The sequence below is a fragment of the Rhodnius prolixus genome, unplaced genomic scaffold, assembly GCF_049639745.1.
Source record: "Rhodnius prolixus isolate KJV_2025 unplaced genomic scaffold, Rpr scaffold_3, whole genome shotgun sequence".
Lineage (NCBI taxonomy): Eukaryota > Metazoa > Arthropoda > Insecta > Hemiptera > Reduviidae > Rhodnius > Rhodnius prolixus.
This window is the reverse complement of record NW_027411603.1, coordinates 51,387,459-51,415,331: the sequence shown is the minus strand read 5'-3', so window position 1 is coordinate 51,415,331 and position 27,873 is coordinate 51,387,459. Positions and strand designations below refer to the sequence as shown.

General features: G+C 36.1%; 1 long non-coding RNA gene across 1 annotated transcript; it reads left to right on the top strand.

The window, feature by feature from the left end:
* Positions 1-27,513, top strand: LOC141453506 (uncharacterized). The gene is made up of 3 exons (XR_012458039.1): positions 1-495; positions 15,143-15,261; positions 27,253-27,513. It is a non-coding gene; the product is annotated as an uncharacterized lncRNA (long non-coding RNA).
* Positions 27,514-27,873: the final 360 nt, after the last annotated feature.

Here is a 27,873-nt window from a genome sequence, read left to right as displayed (position 1 = left end):
AACTTCCGCTTGTGCTTTTTGCTTTAAACACGCAGTGCAAAACAAAACACTAGGATCAACAATACATACAATTGTTTTTCCCAGAAAATACGTTAAAGGTTATTATTTTTGGAGCGAAAAAATGGTCAAGCGCCATGGTAACGGAATGGTTCTCAGAAACCTTAACAGATCGCGCCCCTGTTTGTCCTCAAAATTATAGCTTCAACTTTACTATAACCTGTACAATTGTAACCTTATCAAAACAACCTTGAGATCAGTGAATTATTTATAGCACGATACTAAAATAATATTACGCACGATTTTTACAAAATAACAATCACTACATTAATGTCTGTTTGTAAATAAGGTAATTAAAAAGTTTTCTATCTTATTAATAATTTTGTTTGATAATAAGGCAATAAAATAATTATAAAAATACTGAGTGTTAGTTTAAAAAGATTTGATGTGACCATGTAGACGAAGTGCAAGTAACAGCTTTTACAACATTATTATGCTGTAAGTATCACTAGCCTATCCAAGTTTTTACCTTTTTTTTTTGTCTCTGGAGGCCAAAAATAACTGCAGTTTCTCTGTTTCTGTGGGTGTGAACATTGAGCTCACAAACAGTAAGTTTGCAAGTAGTTCACTCTTGGGTACTGGCCCATGATATAGCACGCAACCGGATGTAATGCATTACTAAAAGTATTTCTCGCATTTTTGAAATTTCCTTTGAAGTAACTACCGATGAATAGCTTTAAAGTTTAAAGTACACGTGGTCAGCTTTGATCCACAACTTTTGTAATATTTTGAGGAAGTCACAGTTTTCTTTTTACTTCCTTTTTACACCTCATAAGAATAATATATTAGAATATTTTCGATTTGGCGAATTCACCGCAAATAGGGTTGTACTTTTTCTGACTTTTATTTGCAATCTTCTCCTTGGACCGAATTACACATTTTTCTTAAAATATTATTTCCGGGTTGAGGAGAACTTTTGAAATAATAGCAATATTTCCTGTAAAGAGCTAGGAGCAGTTGGAGAAAAAAATATTATTAGCACTTCATTATATTATTCAGATGGCATAGGAAATTAGAGTAATGTGAGACAGTTTGAAGTGACTGATTAGTAGTGATTACTTCCGGCCCGGTAGTTGTTGCTCCTTGTACATTAAGAGGACTCTCAGCTGACCACTCCTCTCCAGTGGGGTGATGGGGCACTTCCCCGCAGCCCTTTAATCGCCTGCTCCCTCCAGGAGTTCTGGTCCTTTGGGCAACGAATAAAGCTTGTGTCCAATCTTTCTTTCAATGCCTCACTAATTATCTTTTTTTTGAGGTTAATTTCCACTTTACCCCCTCTTCAAGAATGTGGTTCTTACAACTGGGGGGGGCTACATGGTGGGTATTGTCTGTAGAGTATGAGGGGTCACGAGAAATCTTGTAGTGATCACATTTTTTTTGATTGTTGCCTCGAATGGATCATAGGTTAATGTGTTTTTCGATCAATCAACCTAAAGTGAAACTTAACTGAATCGATTTTGCATTATAACTTCAAGTTTTCCGAGAAAACGGCTTTTCTATAATTTTCAATTTTCTTTGGCGTAGTGATCAGCCCAATTTTTTTTTTCCAGTAAAACACGATGATGAACAGTTTCTAGGTGAGGCTAGTGGGTAGACTTCCGTCTATAAAGTGTCCATTATACAGTTTTTCGGATGAAGCTATATTACCTAACTATGGCCCAAATTTGGTCAACAGAAGAGGACCTAATTCCTTTGGATGACCACGCCCACAATCACTCCCAAAATAGAATCGAATGAATGATCGAAGAAGAAGACCTCCCACATACTCCCAAAAAAAAAAATCTAGCCAACGGATTTTATCTTCTCCCTTTTTTACAAGCCGCTGGTAAGAAGAATCTTTCTTGAGGGTGAAGAATGTGCTGATGCAATACTTAATGTTGCTTATTCCGACGAGAATTTATTGGTTATTAAATTTGTTTTAAATTCTATCCCTTAAAACAGCTGCAAATCTTTTGCCTTCCTTTAAATATATCCTGGAATTCCGAGTATAAGAAATTTTGAGTTTAGAACGGTGAGAATAGACGAGGAAGACATGTGAGTGACTTCGGCCAGTTTTAGTGGGTGACGTAATCAATTTCGCAAAGCTGACGCGAGCGCCACACAGCGGCAAGGTAGTGTAATTAAAGCTAAATGACCACCTAATAAATCTTTATAAATAGATTTTTAACACAATCTAGCAAGAAGCATCAGTTCCTTTCTTAAAAAGTTTTACACACAGACAGACACACGCCCTCCAGATAGTATCATAGCCACCAGACGTGCGTACGGAGGCGTACACTTGCCCCGGCGCACGGAGCGTCAGGGCAATATTATGCTTCAGTTAAGTGTTCGTTGTTTCCTGTCTTGCTTAGTTTAGTCTGTTCCTAAGAGATGGGTACGATTGGTGAAGTGTACACGCACAGACATACAAACGCAATGATATGCGCACGCGTCCTCAATGCCGCAGCACCCTAGCCTCTTTGTAGTACAGCCATTACCATGCGTGTCTACCTAGGTCTGTGTGAATGTACCTTATAGAAAAGAACTTAACGCTAAGTGCCTTCAATGCTGGACAGTAGAAGAAAAAACGTCTCTACCTGCTTCTTGTAACACAACAACAATACGCCTTACACATTTAATACTTTACTACGAACACATTTAATACTTACTGCACGTAACGGACAAACACATTAAGATGGATGCTATTTTTCAGCCCCCAATATTACAAACACGACAATGGTGATGTACTGACAATTTCTTAATCCATCTTAATACATTACCATTCTAATTATCTCTCCCAATCTACAAATATTACAATTCAATGCTAGACCCTGAAATTTAACTGGACTTAGTTTAGTAATTTTTTAAATCGATTGTGGGTCTGCAATTAATTAAGATCAGGTAAATAAACAGGTAGTTACACTATCTACTACCGAACTGCGCCACCGTCAATGGTTAAATTATGTTTTTGTAAAACATTTTAAAGTAACACTTATAAACACCATGTAACCTCTCCCTCATTACGTCACTTTAAGTTTAGTGTCAATTTGCAAACATAGTTGAAGTCCGAATATTTTGTTTACCCTTTCCTTACACTTCATTCTCTAAAAATCACTTTTTCGGACTCAGCTGAGCTCAAAACGGGTGACAACTCGAAATATGGAAAATTTGAACTCATCAAATCAAAGACATCCATCCAGCACTGCTGCGGGTATAACCACATTTTATTAAAACTGTCCGGTAGGACAGTTGTATAAGGGTTGACCATCAAAAACTGCACGAAAAAGCGTAACGTTGAAAAACACCCAACTTTGACAATTTTTTTCTCTTTTTCTATAAAAGATAAAATTCCCAAATTTTCTTTAAATCTTACTCCAAACCCTCCTTCATAACTGTAATTTTTTTGCAACCACCCAGATCTAATAGGTTTCGAGAAAAAAGTTGCCGAAAATGAGCAAAAACCGCTTTTTCAAAAAATGTTCTTGTTCTTGTTCTTCTTCTTCTTGTTGTTCTTGTTGTTACCTTTTTTGTAAACAACGTAGCGCCTAAACGCGTGAACCGATTTTCATGAATGAGGTGTCATTCGATTGGGAATTTTATGTAGATGTGCCTTTTGGGGGTCTCGGCCCTGTGCATCGAATGGGAGAGGAGTTAGCCCCTTTATGTAAGGCCCCCTCCAAAATTATTATTACTAATTACTCTGTAAATCTTGGCCCGATTTTGATAAAATTTGGTAGGATGATAGGGTTAGGGCTCCCCTACCTAACAATAAAGCGACGATCTGCTCTTACACTTGTTAAGGGGAAGTATAGCAATCGTTTCAAATTATCGACACGTGAACCGATTTTCATGAATGAAGTGTCATTCGAATCGAAATTTTGTACAGATTTGTACTTTAAAAGTCTCGACGCTATGCCTCATAAGGAGGGGAGTTCGCCCCACCCAAATAAGGCCCTTTCTAAAACTATTATTACCAATATTTCTACAAAGCTTAGTCCGATTTTGATAAAATTTAGCACGAAGAAGTGATTAAAGCTCCTCTACGTGGCTGTGAAGTGCCATCATGCTCTTACACCTACTAAGAGGAAGTACTGCAATCGTTAAAATTATCAATGAGTGAACCGATTTACATCAATGAATTGTCGTTCGATTCAAAATCTTTGCCTTTTAGGGAGAAGTACTGTAATCGCAGTTTATTTTTCTTGCTCCTCTTAAAAGGAAGTACTGAAATCGCAGTTTAATTTTGCTATTTACGTACAAATACCTTCCTATTTTATTCAAAACGCTTTCTCCAAAAAATGGTTATTGAGGATGGTTTGGGGACCGCAACTATAATCATTCTTTAAAAAGATCTCTCCAGTGGTAGTTACGGTTCCGATTTAACACCTTATCAGGTTATAATGATAGAATAGTTTATTCCAAATTTTAAAAAATCTGTAAAGCAGACGTAACTTTGCAAATAGACAAAAAGGAAAATCTATCCAAAAGGTACAAAAATCTCCTTAACAAAAACTTACAGTTTTAAAAGTTAAGTATAAGGGTTGATTAAACGCCAAAAGGTACACAAATCAGCAGTTCCCAACATTTCATTAATACTTCATTGATATAATTTAAGTAATTTTACTGCATTAACTTTTCCTTCACATTTTTTAGAATTTATTAGATGTCACAGACCCTTATGCTGGCCATTTTCGTCTACAAAATATTTACTCAAGTAGCACACCATTTAACTTAGATTGACTGTAATATCTATTTATCTATAATAATCAAACTATTAATCACAGGTGAAAAAGAAAACGTTATAAAAAATATAAAAAAAATAAGAGGCTAAAAAATTCATAAACTTTTTTTACATCAATGATTTAATGCATTTATTTTTATTTTTAAATAAAAATCATTGGTTTAAGTTCATTCTTCGATTAAAGTAATTGTTATTTTATGTTGTAGTCAAACGTTTGTAATAATAAGTAATAAATAATCTGGCTTTATCGCAAATAATATAGTTTTCTTCAATTACATTCTCAATCTAGGTGTTCTTCCCACAATGTTATATATATGTAATATAAAATAAAGAAAATAAAGATATGCATATTTTTAGGACAGCTAATTATTCCAGTATTTTACCATAAGTAAAATTAGGGGAACTAAATTAAATTACAATTGAGAAATGAGTAAATATTGTTGAATAATCTACTTGTTATTAAATGTATGTTATTTGTGCTCACGAATATTTCGGTAAGACGAATTTAAGACTGAAATATTGTTTTGAATCCTCCGTGATTGAAATTTAAAAAGTGGCCGACTCTAACTTTGTTTTTTTCTACTTTAACATGCATGTATATGTGACTACTCAGAATAATTCATCACTCATTTTATCATAATTATAATAAAAAAATATTATGAATGAACTGGCCAGCATAAGGGTCTGTGACATCTAATAAATTCTAAAAAATGTGAAGGAAAAGGTAATGCAGTAAAATTACTTAAATTATATCAATGAAGTATTAATGAAATGTTGGGAACTGCTGATTTGTGTACCTTTTGGCGTTTAATCAACCCTTATACTTAACTTTTAAAACTGAAAGTTTTTGTTAAGGAGTATTTATTGAAAGTATTAGAAGAATTATTACTGTTGAAACGTTTGCATTATTAAACTAACGTATACAAGATAAAGATTTTATAGACACAATAACTAGACATTGCTTCCAACGAATATCGTTGACATAAAATCTTTTGATTGGCTACGAAATTCTCATGAATTTAAATATTAAGAAGACGACATTCTGTTGCAGATTCACTCGTGTTATTAGAATTTCTCAACATACGGAAATAAAAAACTAACAATAAAATGAATTCTTTGTATTTCCGCTTATTGTTTACGCGATTCAGGTTTCTCCGCAATGTATATTATTTATAAGACAAGAATATATTGTGATTAAAAAAGAAGTAGAAGTTAGCATAATTGAAATAAGGAGTTGGCGTTTACAAAATTAGACCTTGTGAACTAATTCTTAAAGGACAAACTGCCCAATAAAACATCTAAGTAACTATATAATGTTTGTTTTTATTATTATTAGGATATCCTCAGTGTTTGCTAATAATAAAAAACTTACAGAACAAAAGATTAAAAATTATAATAAATAAATTGCTGTTAATATTTTTCGTAAATGTTAATTAATGTGCAACTTTATTTTCGAACAAAAGTAAAGTTAATCGGCTTAACATTATCGCTGCTGTTATCGTGAGTGTTAAGTATTTTAGTCTAAAGGATGCTTAACAGTTGTGGTTATCCTCTTTAAAAAAAAAAAAAATCCCCGGCCGGAAGACGTATTAAATAGAAGCTCTTCCGGTCAACGAATTTCAACCGGAACCTTAGTTATCAGGAAGCAACAGTGGTACCAAAACAGAATGCTTATCTGGGGCTTTTTGTATTTTTTTGATATTCTGTTTTAACACACTCATTCATTCAAAGAAAATTTTTCTCACGTCCAAAAGAACATCAAAAACATGTATTTTTCAGGCTAAACTCAATTTAAATTAATTGGACGCATTAGCAGCAGAAATGAATCTAAAAAAGCCATTTTGTTTTTCGAACAACAAAAACAGAGATGGAAAACAAAATAATTGAAAATTTACTCAAAACAACCAGAGTAACGGGGAAAAAAAATCCATCTACATTGTCCAGAGTAAAATATCTTTTTACCTTTTTTACTACTAGCACCATGCAAAAAGTAGTAAAACACATGAAAAAGATACTTCTACACTGACACTACTACACCACCCATCATAACTGACGGGACATACATACATACGGACTATAAAGTCTGTCCAAGATTGGCAGGGTTTAATGTTCGCGTCTGGGAATCTAAACAGATGTTTAGAAAGGTTTGTTCGGTGGGTGTGTGTGTGTGTGCGTGCGCGTGCGTGTTAGCTTTATAACATTACAGAACACATCAGCTGTTGCTCACGAACAGCTGTTTTTTATTTGTCTCTGCCTTTATTTATTTATTTTTTTTTGGTGATCGATTGTTTTGATTGGTTTTATTTTTATAAAATACTATTTTTGATTTTTTAAAACAATTATTCAAATAGTTTCATTTTTTTTTTGTTTACTTACATTAGTTTTACTTTGTTAACTTAAGTTTTATTTTAATCCTTCTTATCCTGCATAAAAGCAAGCTTATTTTAGAAAGATTTTTCATTCTAAATTAATGTTTCGATGTTCACTGAATTCGAAAAAATGATTTTTACTTAAGTGGTCTGTGTGTACGTATATTTTTAATATTCAATCTATTTAGGAACACTTCTATAAGCAGGTTGAGCTTTATAGATCAGACTTTGCCTTCAAAAGTAAAAAATTAAAATAAATTAATCAACTCAATAAAGTGATGTCGATAATCGATTTTTTCAGAAAGCAAAAGCTTTAAAAAATTCGATAAAAATCGATTGTCAGAAAGCTTTTATCTAAAACCAAATAATTTTTTTATTTATTTATCCTTTTAATGTAATTTACACCTGCACCTACAGGGTACAATAGGTAAATGCGATAAGTGTATAAATAAATAACGTGGCAGACGTGAATGATGGTCATCCAGTGATGGCCACCATTAGTCCACCCAGTTGGTCACGGGGCCAACGGCGCCTCAGCCGTCTTCGAGGAGGATTGGAGGATAGCTGCAGTTAAAGACAAGTTTGCGGCTAAAGGGTTAGGGGGATGAAATGAGAGAGTTTTTGGTGAAAATTGTTATATCGGATTTTTGGCAAGTTCAGAGATGTGTGGAATTTGGAGATCTGTATGAATTGTGGGTGGTTGCTATAACATAGCGTCTACTATGCGGCGGAATATTTTAGATTGGAGTGTTTGCAGTATCTATTGATGTTGGATTTTTTAGCTGTTCCGTAAAGTTCGAGTCCGTAAGTTGGTGTGAGAAGAGCTGTATAGAGTCGTCGTTCTTGTTCTGTAGTGAGAGTTTTGAGCGTTTGTCAATTAGTCAGGGCTAGAAGTTTGTATCGTTTGTTTAGTTCGGTACGTTTAAGTCTCGTATGAGGCAAATAATAAAATTTAATATAAAATTTTGACATTCGGGGGAAAAATTAAAAAAAATTAATTAATTAATTAAAATGTTTAATAATAAATAATATTAAAACAAAAATCAGACACCCAATACCTTCATGATCAAAAAAATCGAGATATCGAAAAATAAAAGATTGGCAATAACTTGTTTTACGCCATCTACAAACTGTGCCATGCCGGCCCAGTCCAACTCAACTGTCCGTGTTACTATATCTAAACTCACACTGTCCTCTACAGTCCAATAATTTCGGCCAATCGTCTAGTCTCGAATTACCTTCCTATTATCCTAGTTATTCCATGATTAACTGCGAAATATTTTGAAATAAATTCAGTATCTGCTGATTTTACAGGTTAGGCGTCACTTTGAATTATTGCCCTGATTTAAATACTTCCGTTTTCCCCTATTTCCTTTAGTGATATTGTGCAGGTTTTTCCGGTGTTGTGTCAGCTGATAACTTAAAAAGTTTCCAAAAGTTCAAATTTCGATGTCTCGCCTAGGTGAGATCAAATACAGTACGCCACAAAAGGTCGAAATCAGTAGCCCGAAATTACAACTTTACTAAATCGTTTCAGTTATAAGTTATAATTCTAATTTTGAAAATAGAACACGATTGCAATACTTCTTACTTTCATGGAGTAAGAGAAAGTAAAGTAATGATGAGAACAATTGCAAAGTGTGTTCTGACTGAAAGCGAAGGAAACAACAAGGGAACAAGGTTGAAACGTTTGTCCTCCTCGTTGAAAACGGCCACAAGTTAGCGGTGAAACGAGAGAGTGTGCTGACGTCACACCCCCACCACTAGCGAGCCAACACACCAACCCGCCACTATGCACGAGTTCCCGCCGTCCCGCCAATGGCCCCCCCCCCTGCAAGCTCTGTCAGTCGGTTGTGTGTAACAGTAATCTGACGGGTGAGGGCGCGTGTCCGTCCGCAAGTTTGTCTTCCTCTGCTGTGTGCCTTATTAAATAGCGCCATTACTCCCCACTCCAAAAACTCTTTATTGACTACTCCAGGCAAAAACTGATTAGAATATAATAAAACAAACTGTACGTTTTTAATCCGATTAATTATAATATTTTAGTTACATTAACGTCATTGATAATCGATTAATTATAGGAAGACTTCTATCTTGCAGATGTTTTATTTTGATTTTTTATTAGAAATATATATTTATCAAACTGCATTAAGTTTTCGATATATACTTATACGTAGAGGCGAGTGATGGTGTAGTGGTCAAGAACGTGGATTCGTGTGTAGGAGATCGCCGGTTCGAATCCTGCGAACAGCTACTTTTTATTTGTTACAAAAAAAAATGCGAATCGTATAGTTTGGTGCTTCCGCCCTCGTCCATGACTCCTAATATTGGTCGTTGGTCGTTTAGCTCCGCCTGTGTACTACTACATAGCTGCCATCCGAGGGTGTGCAAGGCAGTAAAGTTTTGGGCAAAATAAGTCGAATCAGTTTCTCAAATATATACACATTTATGTAAAGTACACAACACGCATGTGCGAGTGAATGTTGAGTGATGAACTTGAGTTAGGGCTGTCTGAGTTTTGGAATTGAAATACTGTTTGTGTTGTTAGGCTGGGATAGCCACACGAATTGTTTTAGGTCCTCTGTGTCCGAATAAGTGTTTTCTTCGACTTTTTTTTTGTGTGTGTTTGTGTGTTAAAAACACAAAAACAATAATCTGCAGGTGGTTTCAAATTCTCTATTCTTGAATCAATGCCATCATGAGATCTGATGGACAAAATCACGCTACCATAAATAAGCCCATTTCTGAAATGATTTCTTATCTTTTGTTTTTTTTTTTTCGCTTTTAAACACTTATTCGATAATCTCTATCTTTAATTTTCGAGGTTTCTAGCTTAAAACTATTTTAAAATTTAAGATTTGGGCTTCCCGCAGTAGGTGGCTGTTGCATGCAGCTAGCTGGGTGTTGCAATCCCACAGGTTCCTAGCACAGTATTCCGTGCACTTTCACAGGGGTAAAATACCCTTACACTTGCAATCACGTAAACAAACACTCCAAGGTACTACACACCCAAAGGGCCACCTTCCCTTGGAGATAGCTTTCGACAAAGTGGGAATAAACCCTTTGAATCCAAGGTCCTCCATTGTATCCGGGGGATTGGGCGTAGGGCGGACGTGCAAAACCTTAATACATCACGAAATCTCAACTGGAAAATTGAGGTGACTTAGGTCTTTAATGGGCTAAGCAAGATAGAAGATTGAGGCTGTCTGTGTAGCCTCAGATTTTTGTCCATCTCTTTTATAAGGAGTATTTCTCCAGGATAATTTTTTTTTTTTTTTTAGAGGGTTCTCAAGAACCTTCTACTTCTTATCATTATGGGTAAAAATATCCCGTAATATTCTAAAGACCGGATCTGTGCAATTCAAGTAAAGGGTAAGCTCTCATTTCCTGCATAATACTTATAGGGAACTGAATACGCAAGTGATGTTGCAAATTTAAAGGAAATAAGGATGTCCGTAAGCATTTATTTTATTAAACAGAATTTTTTTTTTGTAGTACGCAGCTACTTGTTTAGTACAAATACCAAGTTTGAAAATAATGGTTATGTTAAGTGTTGGCACCAGATAATAAAATATGGCCTTAAGTTTAAAAATTAACCAAGAGATCATTTTTTTCCCTTTTATCTCTTTTATTGTTTTTATTTTGGCTAAATGAAAGTGTTTAAAACAGAGTAAAAAGTTCTTTAAAAAGAGACAAATTCATTCAATAATATCATTTTTGTTTACCTACGCGTGGTGTTTTAAAAAAGTATTGTTTGTATATATTTATTTTTTTTATTTTTTTGTTGTTTAAAGATGGCAGTGGCTGTGCGCGACGTGTATTTAGTTGGTTGAGGTTAAAGAGAGTAGCTGTGTGTGGAGTGGGGGGCGCCACATACTCCAACTGCACAGCTGGGTACATTTAAATGGAGAGCCAGCGGCCAAAGAGAGAGAGAGAGAGAGAATGAATCCCTTTCTACTCACCCGTCCTGTGAGTGTACAGGTTTCAGTGTTGCCGCCGTATTTAGCAGGGACTTTTAACTTGGCCTGTTGTTGTAGTGTCAGCGCTGATATAATCGCCCACTTTCTACACGCTTTGTCCGTGTGTCTGTAAATATAAAGCTCCTATCCAACATGTGAATAACATGCTACCAATTAATATTGCATCAACATTTAGACTCGTCTTTTTTTGGGGGGGGCAATTTCACATTAATTATGATTTATGCATTCTTCTCTTCTCTCTCACTCTCCCGTAACACCCTAAGCATCTTTCTCTTTTTACTTTCTCTTATAAGAGGAAGGAAGTACTGTGATCACTGAACTCGAATAAGTTTTTTTTTTATAAACTGTTAATTTTAATTTTTTTTAAAAATGTATTTAATTATTAACTACGCTAAAAACAGTTTTTAAATTTATGTACGAGGGTCGTTTGAAAAGTCCGTGCAAAAATAAAAACTACTTAATTTTTTGGGGTAAACCTTTTTTATTTTTCAACATAGTCTCCTTTTAGGCTTATACACTTCGTCCAACGCTGCTCTAGTTTGTTGATCCCTTCCGAATAATAGGATTTGTCCAAGTCTGAAAAATAGCCATTCGTTTCTGCAATCACCTCCTCGTTTGAATAAAATCTTTTTCCCGCCAGCCACTTCTTCATATTGGGGAACAAATAGTAGTCCGAGGGAGCCAAGTCTGGAGAATAGGGGGGATGTGAAACGTGTTGGAACCCTATTTCCATTAATTTTGCGACCACAACTGCTGAGGTGTGAGCTGGTGCGTTGTCGTGATGGAAAAGGACTTTTTTGTGGGCCAATCGTGGGCATTTTTCTTGCAGCTCGGTTTTCAAACGGTCCAATAATGATGAATAATATGCACCTGTAATAGTTTTACCCTTTTCCAGATAGTCGATGAGGATTATTCCTTGCGAATCCCAAAAGACAGTCGCCATAATCTTTCCGGCCGAAGGAACGGTCTTCGCCTTTTTTTGGGCGCAGATTTCCCCTTGGTAACCCATTGTTTAGATTGTTCTTTGGTCTCAGGAGTGTAGCGATGTATCCATGTTTCATCCACAGTGACGAAACGACGCTTAAAGTCCTGCGGATTCTTCTGGAACAGCTGCAAACCGTCCTTGCAACACTTCACACGATTTCGTTTTTGGTCAAGCGTGAGCAATCGCGGCACCCATCTTGCGGATAGCTTTGTCATGTCCAAATGTTGATGCAAAATATTATGTACACGTTCATTCGAGATGCCCACAGCACTAGCAATCTCACGCACCTTCACTCTTCTGTCATCCATCACCATATCATGGATTTTATCAATGATTTCTGGAGTAGTAACCTCAACAGGGGCGTCCAGAACGTTCAGCGTCACTTGTGCCCATATGGCCACTCCGAAAATTTTGAATCCACTTATAAACTGTTCTAATCGAAGGTGCAGAGTCACCATAATGTTTATCAAGCTTCTCTTTAGTCTCCTGAGGCGTTTTGCCTTTCATAAAGTAGTGTTTAATCAACACACGAAATTCTTTATCGTCCATTTTTTGAAAATCACTCGACTTCCTCGATTCAAACGAATGCCAAACACAAAGAAATAGACCGATCTGGCTGAAACTTGGTGTGTGTTCTTCCAAGAGATGCTACTAACTAAACATAACCTCGATACGCGCCAGTAGTGCTATCTCTCTGACTTTGCACGGACTTTTCAAACGACCCTCTTATTACAAATTGAAAATATAACCTTACAGCAGAGGTTTTGTCAATTATTTCGTCTATTGCCCCACTTTGAGAATCAATTATTTTCTAGCGCCCCCAAAAATTTGTAACTTTACCATATTTTAAAAGAATCACAGTTGCAATTAGTAATTTAATTTAATTATAGCTTACCATATGAGTCTTATCCTGTTTCTGAGTTCAAAACTAACATTTTAACCAGTTAAGGCGCGTTTGACGTGTGTACACGTCAAACCAAATCTCTATTACGGTGCGTTCGACGTGTACACTCGTTGTGAAAATTATAGAATTGCCATTAACTATAAAAACTCGAAATTTTAATAAAAAATACAATAAAAATATTATTTGGAAGGGATGTTTCCTTTATCTTACCAATAGAACTGCTAAGTATCTTATACGGAGGGAGGTGGTGGGAGCCAGCCAAATTGCTAAGTGGTTGGTACATGTTTGGTCTCCGCATTAGAGATTGGGAAATTAGGCACACACAAATAGAAGCTCTCAATCCTTGTGCAATGCCGTTTTTTTTTGCCTTAGATAGAGATTCAGGACCTCAGCACGAGCATGATTTCATTCAGCACAGAATTCAAAGCTCTTTTCTATTCCCCAGAAGTGCCCTGAATTAAATTTCTCGAAGGGCTGGGGGAAATAATTCAAATACAAAATTTAGATTCATTGTGTTTTGTAAGCAAAACACAAAGTTACAATAAAATCTTCAAGGAGCCGCTATCTTCTTTGACCAAAAACTTTATTAGACGGTTTTCTGATGTATCGAAGCCGAAATACGAACATTTTGCGATACAAAACACACGATGTACCGGAAGTAATAGACCAATTTGTAAACGACCACATTTTTCTTTTTGTGTACTCAGTGTATTCAAAACGTGAAACTTTTTTAAACTGTTCTAATTTTTTTTCTTTTTTTTCTAGGCGTAACTTTTATCCAATAAAATTATTTAAATGGATAAAAGGATTTAAATGGAGAAAATCCTTTTATCCATTTAAATAATTTTATTGGTTTGATTTTGCTTTGTGTTCAGCCCGCCATTCCCTCTATCACTCTGGGGGAGGGCGGGTGGTGTTTCTGAACATGTTCATACACGAAAATTAATTAATTACACAAACAGCGGTAGATAAAAAAATAGTGTTTACACGTAAAAATCAATTGTTTTTTTTTTGTTTAACATGTTTAAACATGTTTAACTTTATGCTTTGAGTATGAAAATGGATCAACTCAAAAGCAGCGTAATTTACAAATTATTTCTTTCTTTTCCTTATTAAATTTCCTGTAAATGTATTTTTCTTTTAATGGCCACTCGTAAAAAGTAATTTATTTTATCAGTTACAATCAAACAATAAGTGCCCATCCATATTGTGCATCTTTTTTTGACGCTTTTTTAAAAAAGTGATTGAGAATACTCAGACGACTTTTTGTTTTTTTGAATTTTTTAAAAACTATCAAGTTGTTATAAAGATTGTACTGGTAGTAGTATTACCGTACAAGTACACTAGAATGGTACGTTATAGGGAAGTCTAACCACAATCCTTCTCATAACTGGCAGAAAACGAATTTTGCCAGAATAATTATTGCAATAACAATTCACCGATCGGACCAGTAAATAAAAATATAAATAAAAATCATGACGGAAATCACAGGTACCAACTTTTGGGAGAAAACCTGAAATAAAAGTTACTTCCGCTTGATGAATTTCACCAACAAACTTAAAGACAAAGCGGACGGAAGCTAGTCGCTGCGAGGTACGTATTTTTTATATCAAATAACTAATAAATAGTCCCTTTAAAGTCGTACTTCCGGTTCAGAGTTTTTAACCGCTAAGTAACCGTTTAGACTTTCTGCGACTTGTGAGTCACACACACACTCACACACACTAGCACTATTTCTTCAAAAATAGTGTGACGACAACACTAAATTGAAAAATAACTGACATACTAATATTATCACATTACTATAAATAAAATTCAAAAGTAATTAAGAATTAAAACCGTGTTGTTTATAAATAGAGTTTCTAAAAACAACCATTTTTATTGTCTACGTAATTGTAGATAATTTCACAATTATCTCATTGGAATTTTATTTTTACAAAAACATGATTACAAAACACCGAACAACAAGTGCCAACCAATAGAAGTAAACGGAGGGAAGGTTATAAGCGTGGTTACAATCACTCTCAAAAAAAGTTGGCCTTCATTTTTCAGGAATCTAGCTCATTTTATTTAATTTATTTAATTTTTCATATTTTCTAAATCTATCAAGAACATTCCATTCCACAGCCTTCTCACAACGTTTCCAAGAAGTTATATCCGGTGGAACCGGAAGAAGGGATATTTGTTGGAAGCCATGGTTGGGCGATATGCTGCTGCAATTATTTCACTAAGAGGAAGCTTATCATGTTAGTTCTTGAAATGTTTACCATACATATGTAAGACGGTTTTCAAAAACAGATTTTATTATTCTGTAAAGAATATAATTTTATAAATAAATTAATACATATATACAGGGTAACCATGGTTACATGCTCCACCCACTTTTCTTTTAAACGGCGGGAAATTTCGAAAAAATAAAAAACACGTATTTAATCATTTTTAGTCTAGTTTATTTTCAGTGATTGGCCCATTGTTTTAAACCCCTGTATCTCGAGATACAGCATCCAACTTTTGTTTTTCAAATGGAACGTTATATTTTTTGTTGCATATTTTTGTAGTATTTGAGCCTCTCAAGACAACAAAATTTTTGTTTTTTGAAATCGGTTAGGTTTTTCAAAAGTTATGGTAATTTAAAATATGAAAAACAAATTTCAGTTTACTGTCAAAATTACGTTATTTTTTTTAAAGAATCTGTTCAAACTGGGCACAACCAACGGATAGGCAAGCCAAAACTCTGGACTCCCACGCTTTGCTTGTAGCAGCACTTATGGTGGCAAAGTCAAGATCTAGGCAGGCTAGAAGTATTCGACAACCTGAACGTCGAATTACTCTAGCCTGCCTAGATCTTGACTTCGCCACCATAACTGCTGCTACAAGCAAAGCGTGGGAGTCCAGAGTTTTGGCTTGCCTATCCGTTGGTTGTGCCCAGTTTGAACAGATTCTTTAAAAAAAAAAACGTAATTTTGACAGTAAACTGAAATTTGTTTTTCATATTTTAAATTACCATAACTTTTGAAAAACCTAACCGATTTCAAAAAAAAAAAATTTTGTTGTTTTTAGGAGCTCAAATACTATAAAAATATGCAACAAAAAATATAACGTTCCATTTGAAAAACAAAAGTTGGATGCTGTATCTCGAGATACAGGGGTTTAAAAAAAATGGGTCAATCACTGAAAATAAACTAGACTAAAAATGATTAAATACGTGTTTTTTATTTTTTCGAAATTTCCCGCCGTTAAAAAAAAAAGTGGGTGGAGCATATAACTTTGGTCACCCTGTATATAAATAATTAAAAACAATATAATACCTGTAAAGAATAATTAAATTACTAGATTATATGTCACCGTCGTTAAACACTATGAAAAACTGTAACGTAAACACTCTCAAATGACGCTAAACCTTTCCAGACTGTAACCTAACATTCAGGCTGTTAGACATTGTCGTCAGCCCCCTCTGATGGCAGCTTTACAAATATGAAGTCAATTTTATTAATAGTAATAATAGTAAACCCAAGAAATGAATCAGCTAGGTAGTTAGCCCACTGGATTCCCATGCGTAGGTCCCGGGTTCGAATCTGGCCGCTGGTTCTCCTCTTGGCAACTTCTTCGGTTGATGGATAGTATTGTCCTGTAACGAGGGAGCACTTTTCGGAGGCCGACAGTGTACTGAAGTTGAAGAACCCTCCGGGCGCCAATAACCTCAGATGTTGACGCGCCTTAAATGAATTAAAAAAATAACAAAAACGACACCCTCGTTTTAGTCAGTGATATAAGAAGCTTTATCTGGAGTCAATTTCTAGCGCTGGAAGCTCCGCGTTTCTGCTGGAACACTCCATGGACGCTGGGAATATCTGCCATCCTGACCTGAGTGGAAAAATGTTCAAGAAAAGAATTAAGTAGTCGATGAGCAAAAATAATAAAATAAAACTAAATCCTGGTCTCCAATAGTAACAGTAGTCCGCCCGGTGAGACTGATCTTATATACATTATCTAAAGATGTTCAAAAATTCCTTGCAGGGAAAATGTCCTTGTGAACTGAAGATGACAGGGACTGTATAATACAGGATGACATTACCGTGAGTAGCGGTCTCCCCGAGGTTGCCCGTTAGAATAACTCCATATCCTTCCGCTCTCCCAGCCGAACAAGTCATAAATAAACAGCACTGGTCTAGTTTAATGGTACTGCTATCTGGAGCATGTCCGCAGGCTGTAGCTAAACAGTAGCCGTCCGTCTGTTTTACTTTCTCCTGGAATACTGCTAGCTGGAATTTTATCCTCGTATATTCTATTCCAGATCACTCGCACTCTTTCTGGTCTTATCACAGTTATTGCGTATTGTAATGATTAGTATTTTGCCTAGTAAAATACTCCCGCCAAATAACTATGAACATTGTGTTTCCGGTTAATCTATTCTCTATTCTAAGAACTCTAGCTACTCTCTCTTTTACATTTTTTTGGTAGGGTTTCATCAGAACATTACAAAAAATTCCAGAGGATCCTCTAAAAAAAATCAATTATCCTGGAAAAATACTCCTTATAAAAGAGATGGACAAAAATCTGAGGCTACAAAGGCAGCCTCAATCTTCTATCTTAGTATAGTCCCATTAAAGACCCTAGTCACCTCAATTTTCTAGTTGAGATTTCGAGACGTATTAAGGTTTTGCAGGTCGACTGTACGCCCAATCCCTGGATACAATGGAGGACCTTGGATTCAAAGGGCTTATTCCCCCTTTACCGAAGCTATCTCCAAGGGAAGGTAGCCCTTGGGTGTACAGTGTACGTTCCTTGGAGTCCTTGTTTACGTAAAAGCAGTGTAAGGGTATTGTGTCCCTATTGTACAAGTGAAAGTGCATGGAGTACTGTGCTAGGAACCCGTGGGATTACCCAGCAAGCTGTATCCAACAGCACCCCTTGCGGGAAGCCCAAATCTTAATTTTAAAATAGTTTTAAGCTAGAACCTCGAAAATGAAAGGTAGAGACTATCGAATAAGTTGTAAAAAGCTAAAAAGAAAACACATAAATTTCAAATTTTATACCTCCTTAACAAAAACTTACAGTTTAAAATGTTAAGTATAAGGGTAAGAGCAGATCGTCGCTTTAATGTTACGTAGGGGAGCCCTAACTCTTTCATCCTGCCAAATTTCAACAAAATCGGGCAAAGATTTGGAGCGTTATTAGCAATAATAATTTGGGAGGGGGTCTCACATACATGGGGCTAACTCCTCTTTCATTCGATGTACAGCGTCGAGACCCCCAAAAGGCACATCTTTATAAAATTTCGAATCGAATGACACTTCATACATGAAAATCGGTTCACGCGTTTAGGCGCTACGTTGTTTACAAAAAAGGTAACAAAATGTCGTTTTTTTTTCCAGTTTTCGGCAACTTTTTTCTCGAAACCTATTAGATCTGGGTTGTTGCAAAAAAAAAAAACAGTTGTAAAGGAGGGTTTGCCCTAAAATTTAAAGAAAATTTGGGAATTTTATCTTTTATAGAAAAAGAGAAAAAAATTGTCAAAGTTGGGTGTTTTTCAACGTTACAGCTTTTTCGTGCAGTTTTTGACGATCAACTCTTATACAACTGTCCTACCGGACAGTTTTAATTTAGCTTAGACGCGAACAGCGGATGACACAATAAGGTTTTTTGGTCGACATCGGACGGCCGGAAGCCAGCCGAAGTTATAAGACAGCTAAACATAAGGTTTTTACAGCTTCCCACGATTTTTAGTTAGCCTTTATTCAAAATACTTTCGTTCTCAAGAGAAAGTAAACATCGATAATTTTTGACAGAAATCGCGCCGTTTATGGCCGAACAGCTGATGAAGACGGGAAGGACGCGCTGATTGAAATGGTGGGGAAGGCCGCCCAACTATCGCTGATCGAATCTAGTGGTACTGGTTACAACTAGTAGCCTTTCTCTTAAAACTATTTTTAAACTACCACTAGTCAAGGACTCTCGAACATTTTAGTTTGGTATCTAAATAGTTTTGAAGTGAGGATCTAATTACTAAAATATTTTTCTTTTTATCTTTTCTAATCCCTCCTAAGTTTTTTTTTTTTTTGGTTTACTTCCCTCGCTCTACTAGTAAGAGGAGGTACTATAATCGATTCAGGTTTTCGATTTTGATATTTAATCGGAAATATCCTAAACAAAGAGAAACAGTCAAGTAGTATTTTTTGATTGTTTTCATAAACCAAAACAGCACGCAAATCATAACCTAGAAACCACTTTTAGACTTCTTCGGGGCCTTAAAAAAATAGATATTTCCGATATATCCTAAAATTTGAATATTTTACGTGTTCACAATTACAATTTGTTTACTACTAGTAAAAGTGAAAGTATAAAAAATAGACTATATTTTGATTGTGGTTAATCAAACTTTTAAACTATTTTTTTCTCCATAAATCAATCAGTTGCAATAAATAAAGCTTTGATTGTAGAATCAAGTTACTGTATAATAAAGTGAATGCAGGCCCCCAGTTATCATCCATCTGCATACAGACAGACGGGGGACTGCAAAGTGCTGTATAATAATAATAATAATAATAATAATAATAATACAGCTAGAAAAACCAATTGTGTGGGATTCTCTTTTAATATAATAATATACTAGAAGTTATACATGTAGATAATACTTATAGTATAATAGTATTCTATATATTGCAAGGTGTGTATGTGTGTATGTACGTTCTCGGCTCTGTTCGACAAAGTCCGGGCCTGACGACCTGTTTTCTAGACCGCAACAATCTACCCAGCTCTCACCACTACGTCAACACATTCTTGTTCTCCTGTGTAGCCAGCCCAGCTGTTCATTGTTTATCTGGCAGTCTTTTAAAAATTATACAAAATAAATACTATTGTGTACACTTTTGAAAAATGTTCTCCTATTAAAAAATTACTTTTTGTTTTCTATGATGTTTTTAATTTTTTATAACCAGCTTCAAATATTAGTGGAAATCAATTTTAATGAAATGTTCAAACAATAACGATAGTTCTCTGTATGATCGATTAGTTGGCTTTTCTAAAAAGTGAACAATGATTTTTTTTTAAAAAAGAAATATCTTCTTAATCATTAAAGTAATAAGTTAATAAATCTTGTCTACACGGTTGGTTCTAATTGAAGTTGGATTCATTGTTTGTTTTATGGCAAGATTGTCATTATTTGGTTACCATAGGTCTATCAATTTGTTTGTTGCTTTATACACAATAATATTGGCACAAATCGAACTTTTTATCAATCGATTTTTGCCCTTTTTTTTTTAAAGTAATATAGGCTGTTACTTTTGTTGTGTTATTTTTTATGGACAACCCTTGGCGTTTTAATTTCTATTTACTGTTTTAAATATTTTTGGTGCCTCAAAATAAAATTCATGTAAGTATTAGTAGATTATTTTGGGCTGTAAATGTATTTGTTTATTCACCTTAATAATTATTTTGCTTTTTTTATTTTTTAAATGATCAATTATTGTCTGGTTTTGCTCTCAATGAAGCTCTACAATTTACACCAAACTTTAAATTGTCTAAAATTGTAAATCTAAAGTTCTTTGTACTACATAAGTTAAAAGAAATAACAAAATAAATGGAAAACCAAATAAGAATCCTAAGGGAAATTCCCATTTCTTTTCAACGTTATTTGCTTCAAATTTAGTACGTAGGTTATAGTATATTCAAGGCTGATTAACAGAGTTACGTCAGTCTGGAAATTACTCCGAGAGAAGGCTAACTCTCCCAGGGAAGTGTTCTAGATCTACATCCCTTGAATCCCTGAACAAAGATTGAGGACAATCGTTTGGCCCATTTCAGAAATAATCTAAAAAAAAAAAATGTCACTCTAGTAGAGTGATTTTAGAGAGACATTACCATCAAAGCTCTCAAGATTATACCAAAAATGTACTATAAAGCTTTCACTTGCTTTTGTATTCTTTTATGTATGTTTTAAGTTCTATTTTATTTTTATTATATTTTGTAAAGATATTTTGTTTACATCACCATTTGTAAGCCACTTTATTGGACTAGAAGGTTCCATAGAATATTTTTTGCCAAAAAAACGCAATAACTTAAATAGTACACGATTACAATACTTCTCTCATATCTTTAACAGCAAGTAATACCTTTCAAACGACGCCATTAACGAGCTTAACTTCCAACTACCAAATTAGGTGTAGTGGTTGGAGGCGACTAGCAAACATACTTTACTGTAAATTTCTCATATTAACCATTAAATAAAATCCAAGGCCTGGACCGGGGGAATCGGACCCACTAAACCAACAATACATCTTAGCTTTGCGGGTCTAGCCTATAACCGCTCGGCTACCGTGGCGCCCAATTAAAGGTACTATATAAATAATACAAAACTTTAAAAAATATTAACGAATACGAAAGTAGTTCACTGTTTTATGTTGGCCATTGTTTGTCAGGTGTTTTTTTTTCTGTCAGTACCGGAAACATATAACAGTATCTGTCCGGTAATTTATCTCCGGTTTTTTTTTTATCAAGTGGGCCACTTGAATCATAATTCCGGACGTTTGCAGAACTGTGACAAGTAGAAATATAAAAAAATTAATTGGACATTTTTTTACTTTCTATTATCTATTATTGCGATCATGTTAAATTTTTTTTTTTTTATAAACGATAGATTTCACCGGAAGTTTCTGAGAGAGAAAAAAAAAAAGAGTGGATTTTAGGAAATAGCGCGTGTGAGCCCTAGATCAAGGATCAAAATGTCGCAGCCAGCTCAGACTTTGAGTTTGTCCTGGGAAAGCTGGCAGGTACTGAGCGTAACCGGAAGTGGCTCTCTAGAAAATTTGTTTTACTTCTTCATTATTTTCTAGATTTTTGAAAGGGAAATTTCGATAAAAGGAAATTCTAGGACCAGAGATTGGGAGGATGCTATCCTTTAAAATGCTATTTTCAAGTTACGAACCGAAGAAGGATTAAATGTGTTGCTGGAATTCAGAGTTGGGGGGGGGGCGAAATAGCACAACCGGAAGTTGCAGTTCATTAAGTTAGAGGAAGTCATGCGGGTGTTCCCCCCCTTTAAGGTTAACATAAGAGTGACGTAAAAAGACTAGAAGACAGTATTCGGGCCTAAACTGTGAGGCTATCTTTGTTAGGCAAGTTTAGTGGCACTACCTCACCCCGCTTAGACCATCCACCCTACAGACTCCACTCGAGGGACAATCGCTGCAACACAAAGCCAACCCAATCAACCGATTAACAGCCAGCCGGTGCGCGTCTGTAAGCCTCTCATATTGATTTTAGTTTAATCTCCCCACGCCCCCCTCTGCCCGCTGTGGTGAGTGTCAAGGCCGGTAGAAAGCTAGGGTTTTGGCGCGCTGAAGGAAGGGAGGATCGGCCAGGTTATTTAATTTATTTTTCCTCCCCTCTTCAAAGTCCACTAAAGCTCTCCAAAAATACAGGATCGTCCCATTAATCTGAAAATTAAATAGGTAAATCCTATTTCTTCCTTCCTTTTACGCTACCATAGTAAGAGGAAGTGTGGCAATCGCTCAAATTTTAGATATTCAAATATTACCGGAAATTTCAGTTTCCGAAGTTTGCGGATTAAAAGAAAAAGTTGTTTTTTTTGGAAGTAGTCTTACGACAGCAGCATCTAGAAAAACGGAAAATCGATAATTCAAATTTGATGTTTCGCTTTGGTGTACCCAGGATGATGGTGATCAAGAACCGGAAGTACCACAATTTTGGAAACTAAAAGTGCATTTGTAGATCCGTAACTTGTTTTCTCGGAAGTGCTGTTTAAGTTACTTCTAGTAAAAGGAGTGGGGGGTTGTTTTCGACCAAAGTGTGTCATTTTCAATGGCCGTATCTCTGGCGTTCTGTTAAGGAATGGTTACTACAATTGGGTTTTTTTCTTCAAGGATTGTCCACTTTTCCGAGAATGGCTCCCAGGCTTTCCCACAAACAGATTTATCGCTTTTCCACAGAAATCCATTTTAAGAAATTCTGGAGATGTTAGCTACCCAGTAAGGTTACATTTACATCGTACGATGTACGATTTTACAAACTATACAGAGTTGTATCATCATCACTCAAACTGGCTCCCACGTCTAAGTTATTGTAAGTTGACTGAGCGGATGTAAAGATACGATAAAAGATGAGAAGTGCAATCGGTAGAAAACGGAAGCTGCATCAGTTACCGCTCCTCTAGCCACCAGCTGTTGTGTGGGCAGTACAAAAAGAAAAAAAAAATGTTTTCTTTGTAAAAAGCTTTACACAGTTTACAGACTTGTAAAAGTATGGAACAAGGCAAAGTAATACTTTGTTCCAGAAGTATTTGTAAAGGTGTTGCGTGGGCAGTCAGCTTAATGCTACATTAAAATAACCTTCAACAAAAGGTTATGATAGAATGAGAATAAAAAAAAAAATTGTGTTAACACTATCTCTCTCCACTTCAGCTCTCAAGATTCAAAGAATAACCTTGATAGGAACGGGATTAGCTATACGGTTAGCGTATTGGACTCCCACGCGGAAGTCCCGGGTTCGAATCCAGCTGCTGGCCCCTTAGAGTTTTCTTTCTAGGAGCTTCTTACAGCTCACTGGACAGTGTAACGAGAGAACACTGTCTGGAGGCCGGCTGTGCACTGAAAAAAGCTCCGGGCGTCAATAACCTCAGGATGTTGACGCGCCTTAAATCATAAAAAATAAAAATAAAAAATAACGTCTATTTCAATCCATCTTAGCATGTTTATACTTGTTTTCTGACCGATTTCGGGTTTTCATCCATCGTCAGAGGGAGGGTTTAGCATTAAGATGTAGAGAATATACGAGGTCTGTAAATTAAGTAATGAGACTGATTTTTTTTAAATTTTTTTTATTCAAAAAGAATTACAATTCTATATTGTCACCTTCAAAATAACTTCCTACTGAAGCCGCACAGCACTGGAGACGTTTCTTCCACCCTCGAACTCCGATACTGGAATAGCCTTCAGCTGGTCGGTTACAGCCGTTTGAATGTTTTCAAAACTGTCCCAAAATGAGCTCCCTTGAGGTGATTTTTTCAACTTCGGGAAGAGCAAAAAGTCACTAGGACTCAAAGTCAGGCGAATAAGGAGGCTGAGGAGCTACAGGAATGTTTTTACTGGCCAAAAACTCTGGTTTAGTGAAACATCAAGAACAAGTGGGTGTTGCATCACTGGTAATGCTCCTTGTCACACACAGCAATTTCAATAAACCAGAGTTTTTGGCCAGTAAAAACATTCCTGTGGCTTTTCAGCCTCCTTATTCGCCTGACTTGAGTCCTTGTGATTTTTTTTCCTCTTCCCGAAGTTACAAAAATCACCTCAAGTAAACTCATTTTTGGGACAGTCGAAAACATTCAAACGGCTGTAACCGACGACCAGCTGGAGGCTATTCCAGTATCGGAGTTCGAGCACTGCTATGAGGAGTGGAAGAAACGTCTCCAGCGCTGTGTGGCTTCAGAAGGAAGTTATTTTGAAGGTGACAATATAGAATTGTAATTCTTTTTGAATACAAATATTTAAAAAAATCAGTCTCATTACTTAATTTACAGAACTCGAAACTTCCACTATGTCTCTATTATCAGCCACTGTCTTACAGCTCACAGTACTGTCTCTGTTGGGAGAAAACACTGTCCACAGGCTGGCAGTGCGCTGTGAAAAAAAGCTCTCCAAGCTTCAATGGCACTTCTTAAATTAAGTTTTAAAGAAAATACTCCCTCGGGCGTGGAATTGTAGAAAGTAAAATTAAGCATAATTATTTATGTTTTATCACCTTTGTTCAACGTAAGCATTTTTTCTTTTTAATAACATGTAAATAAGACTATAATAAACAAAAAATTCGTTCTAATAATAGCCCACCAAGATACATTCACCTTGAATGCTATAATATAATTATTGCAAAATTATGTTTAAAGGATTTTTTTAGCACGCATTCAGCTCGTTAATCAAAATGTAAATCGGGTAACCTAACTGCTTGCTTAAAACGGACTAAATAGTCTTAAACAGTTAGTGACCATTTTTTGGTCTAATTATATCTTGTGTTGAGCTTATTTAATTAAGACTTAAATCATTTTTTCTCCCTCCCTAGAAGTAATTTTCGTGTGGTTCATGAACTTAAATCAAATAAAGCCATTGTCCATTTTGTTTTCTACTTACGTCTGCCCTGAATTCTTCTACTGGGGCCACGATGACTTCAAAGGCGTTTACGAGCCGCTTGCATTCATGTGTTTTGTGACACGTAATACGTACGAGGGTCGTTTGAAAAGTCCGTGCAAAGTCAGAGAGATAGCACCACTGGCGCGTATCGAGGTTATGTTTAGTTAGTAGCATCTCTTGGAAGAACACACACCAAGTTTCAGCCAGATCGGTCTATTTCTTTGTGTTTGGCATTCGTTTGAATCGAGGAAGTCGAGTGATTTTCAAAAAATGGACGAAAAAGAATTTCGTTTGTTGATTAAACACTACTTTATGAAAGGCAAAACGCCTCAGGAGACTAAAGTGAAGCTTGATAAACATTATGGTGACTCTGCACCTTCGATTAGAACAGTTTATAAGTGGTTTCAAAATTTTCTGGAGTGGCCATATGGGCACAAGTGACGCTGAACGTTCTGGACGCCCTGTTGAGGTTACTACTCCAGAAATCATTGATAAAATCCATGATATGGTGATGGATGACAGAAGAGTGAAAGTGCGGTGAGATTGCTAGTGCTGTGGGCATTTCGAATGAACGGGTACATAATATTTTGCATCAACATTTGGAAATGACAAAGCTATCCGCAAGATGGGTGCCGCGATTGCTCACGCTTGACCAAAAACGAAATCGTGTGAAGTGTTGCAAGGACGGTTTGCAGCTGTTCCAGAAGAATCCGCAGGACTTTAAGCGTCGTTTCGTCACTGTGGATGAAACATGGATACATCACTACACTCCTGAGACCAAAGAACAATTTAAACAATGGGTTACCAAGAGGGAATCTGCGCCAAAAAAGGCGAAGACCGTTCCTTCGGCCGGAAAGATTATGGCGACTGTCTTTTGGGATTCGCAAGGAATAATCCTCATCGACTATCTGGAAAAGGTAAAATACAGGTGCATATTATTCATCGTTATTGGACCGTTTGAAAACCGAGCTGCAAGAAAAACGCCCACGATTGGCCCACAAAAAAGTCCTTTTCCATCACGACAACGCACCAGCACCAGCTCACACCTCATCAGTTGTGGTCGCAAAATTAATGGAAATAGGGTTCCAACTCGTTTCACATCCCCCCCTGTTCTCCAGACTTGGCTCCCTCGGACTACTATTTGTTCCCCAATATGAAGAAATGGCTGGCGGGAAAAAGATTTTATTCAAACGAGGAGGTGATTGCAGAAACGAATTGCTATTTTTCAGACTTGGACAAATCCTATTATTCGGAAGGGATCAACAAACTAGAGCAGCGTTGGACGAAGTGTATAACCCTAAAAGGAGACTATGTTGAAAAATAGAAAAGGTTTACCCCAAAAAATTAATTTGTTCTTATTTTTGCACGGACTTTTCAAACGACCCTCGTATTACAGTAAAATTAAGGGATACTTTAAAAACGATACATATCACAGAAAATCATCACACTTTCGATTTCCCAAAAGCACAAAGATACTTAAATCAGAAACCAACACACAAAAAAAAAGGAAAGTGCTAGAAATGATATACATATCTAAGACAGAAAACAGTCTAAATTTCAAAACTGACACGAACAATTTAAAAAAAATATATACGCCCAACTTACTACAAAATTACTTGACAATTGGCAACACTGTAAAGTAAGTAAAAGTAAAGTAATCGCCTATTTTTTCAGGCGGGGCTTAACGTCAAACTACCAATTAGGTGTCGTGGACGGAGGCGATTAGCAAACGTACTTTACTGCAAATTTCTTTTATTAACCATTAAATAAAATCCAAGGCGTAAGGCCGGGAATCGAACCCAGTACCACAATACATATTAGCTTCGTAGGTCTCGCCTCTAACCGCTCGGCTACCGTGGCACCTAATTGGCAACACTGAGACTTCCTTACAACAAAACACAATCACACACAGACCAATCACATTCAGTCCATGAACACAGGACAAGACAGAAGACATACCAACCCTCTAATGATGTAAAAACAGTATATTGTAAATTAGGTAAATATTTTTTGTAAACTTTCGTTACATTATACATATTCATTGTAATATAATTAATTGGTAATATAATATTGTTAACACACTGTAAATATGTTCCACAGCCCTGAAGATGGACCTAGTCCCTAGGTCGAAAGCTCGGCATAATAAAGTTTACTCGACTAAAATGACAATCATCCTACTGAAACTATGATTCAGTCACCAAAAATAATGAACAGTAATTTAAAAAAACGATGTTATATATTATATTCAATTTGGGCAATTTTGTAAGCTAAATATTGAATAAAGGCTTATCAAGTAAATGATGCTTGTTTATGACAATAAAGAGGTAAGTAACCTTACTAGGGCGAGGTTATTATCAAACAAAACACGAAGACAACGGCAGAACTGTGGGAGAGCGCTGGAGGATGGTTATAGTGAACACCACCCTCTTCTGGGTGGGTTAAGCAAGTCACGTACCCCTCTACAGTGGTGGGGGGTAGATAACTCAGTGCTCCCGAGTAGGCGACCCCAACTGTAATGTGTATGTGCGAGCCTAGTTAAAGGGAGAGCAGAGAACGACGTACACACCTGGAACAGAGAAGTGGGCTTTCCATTCTCCTTGCCCTTTTGGAGCTGACAGGGTTGGGGACTTGGCTGGCCACGGGTTCCAAGGGTGAGAACCTAGAGAAGTTCTTACCACTTGTTCACCCTCTCTCGACAATCTGTTTCGGGGGGGGCGAGTA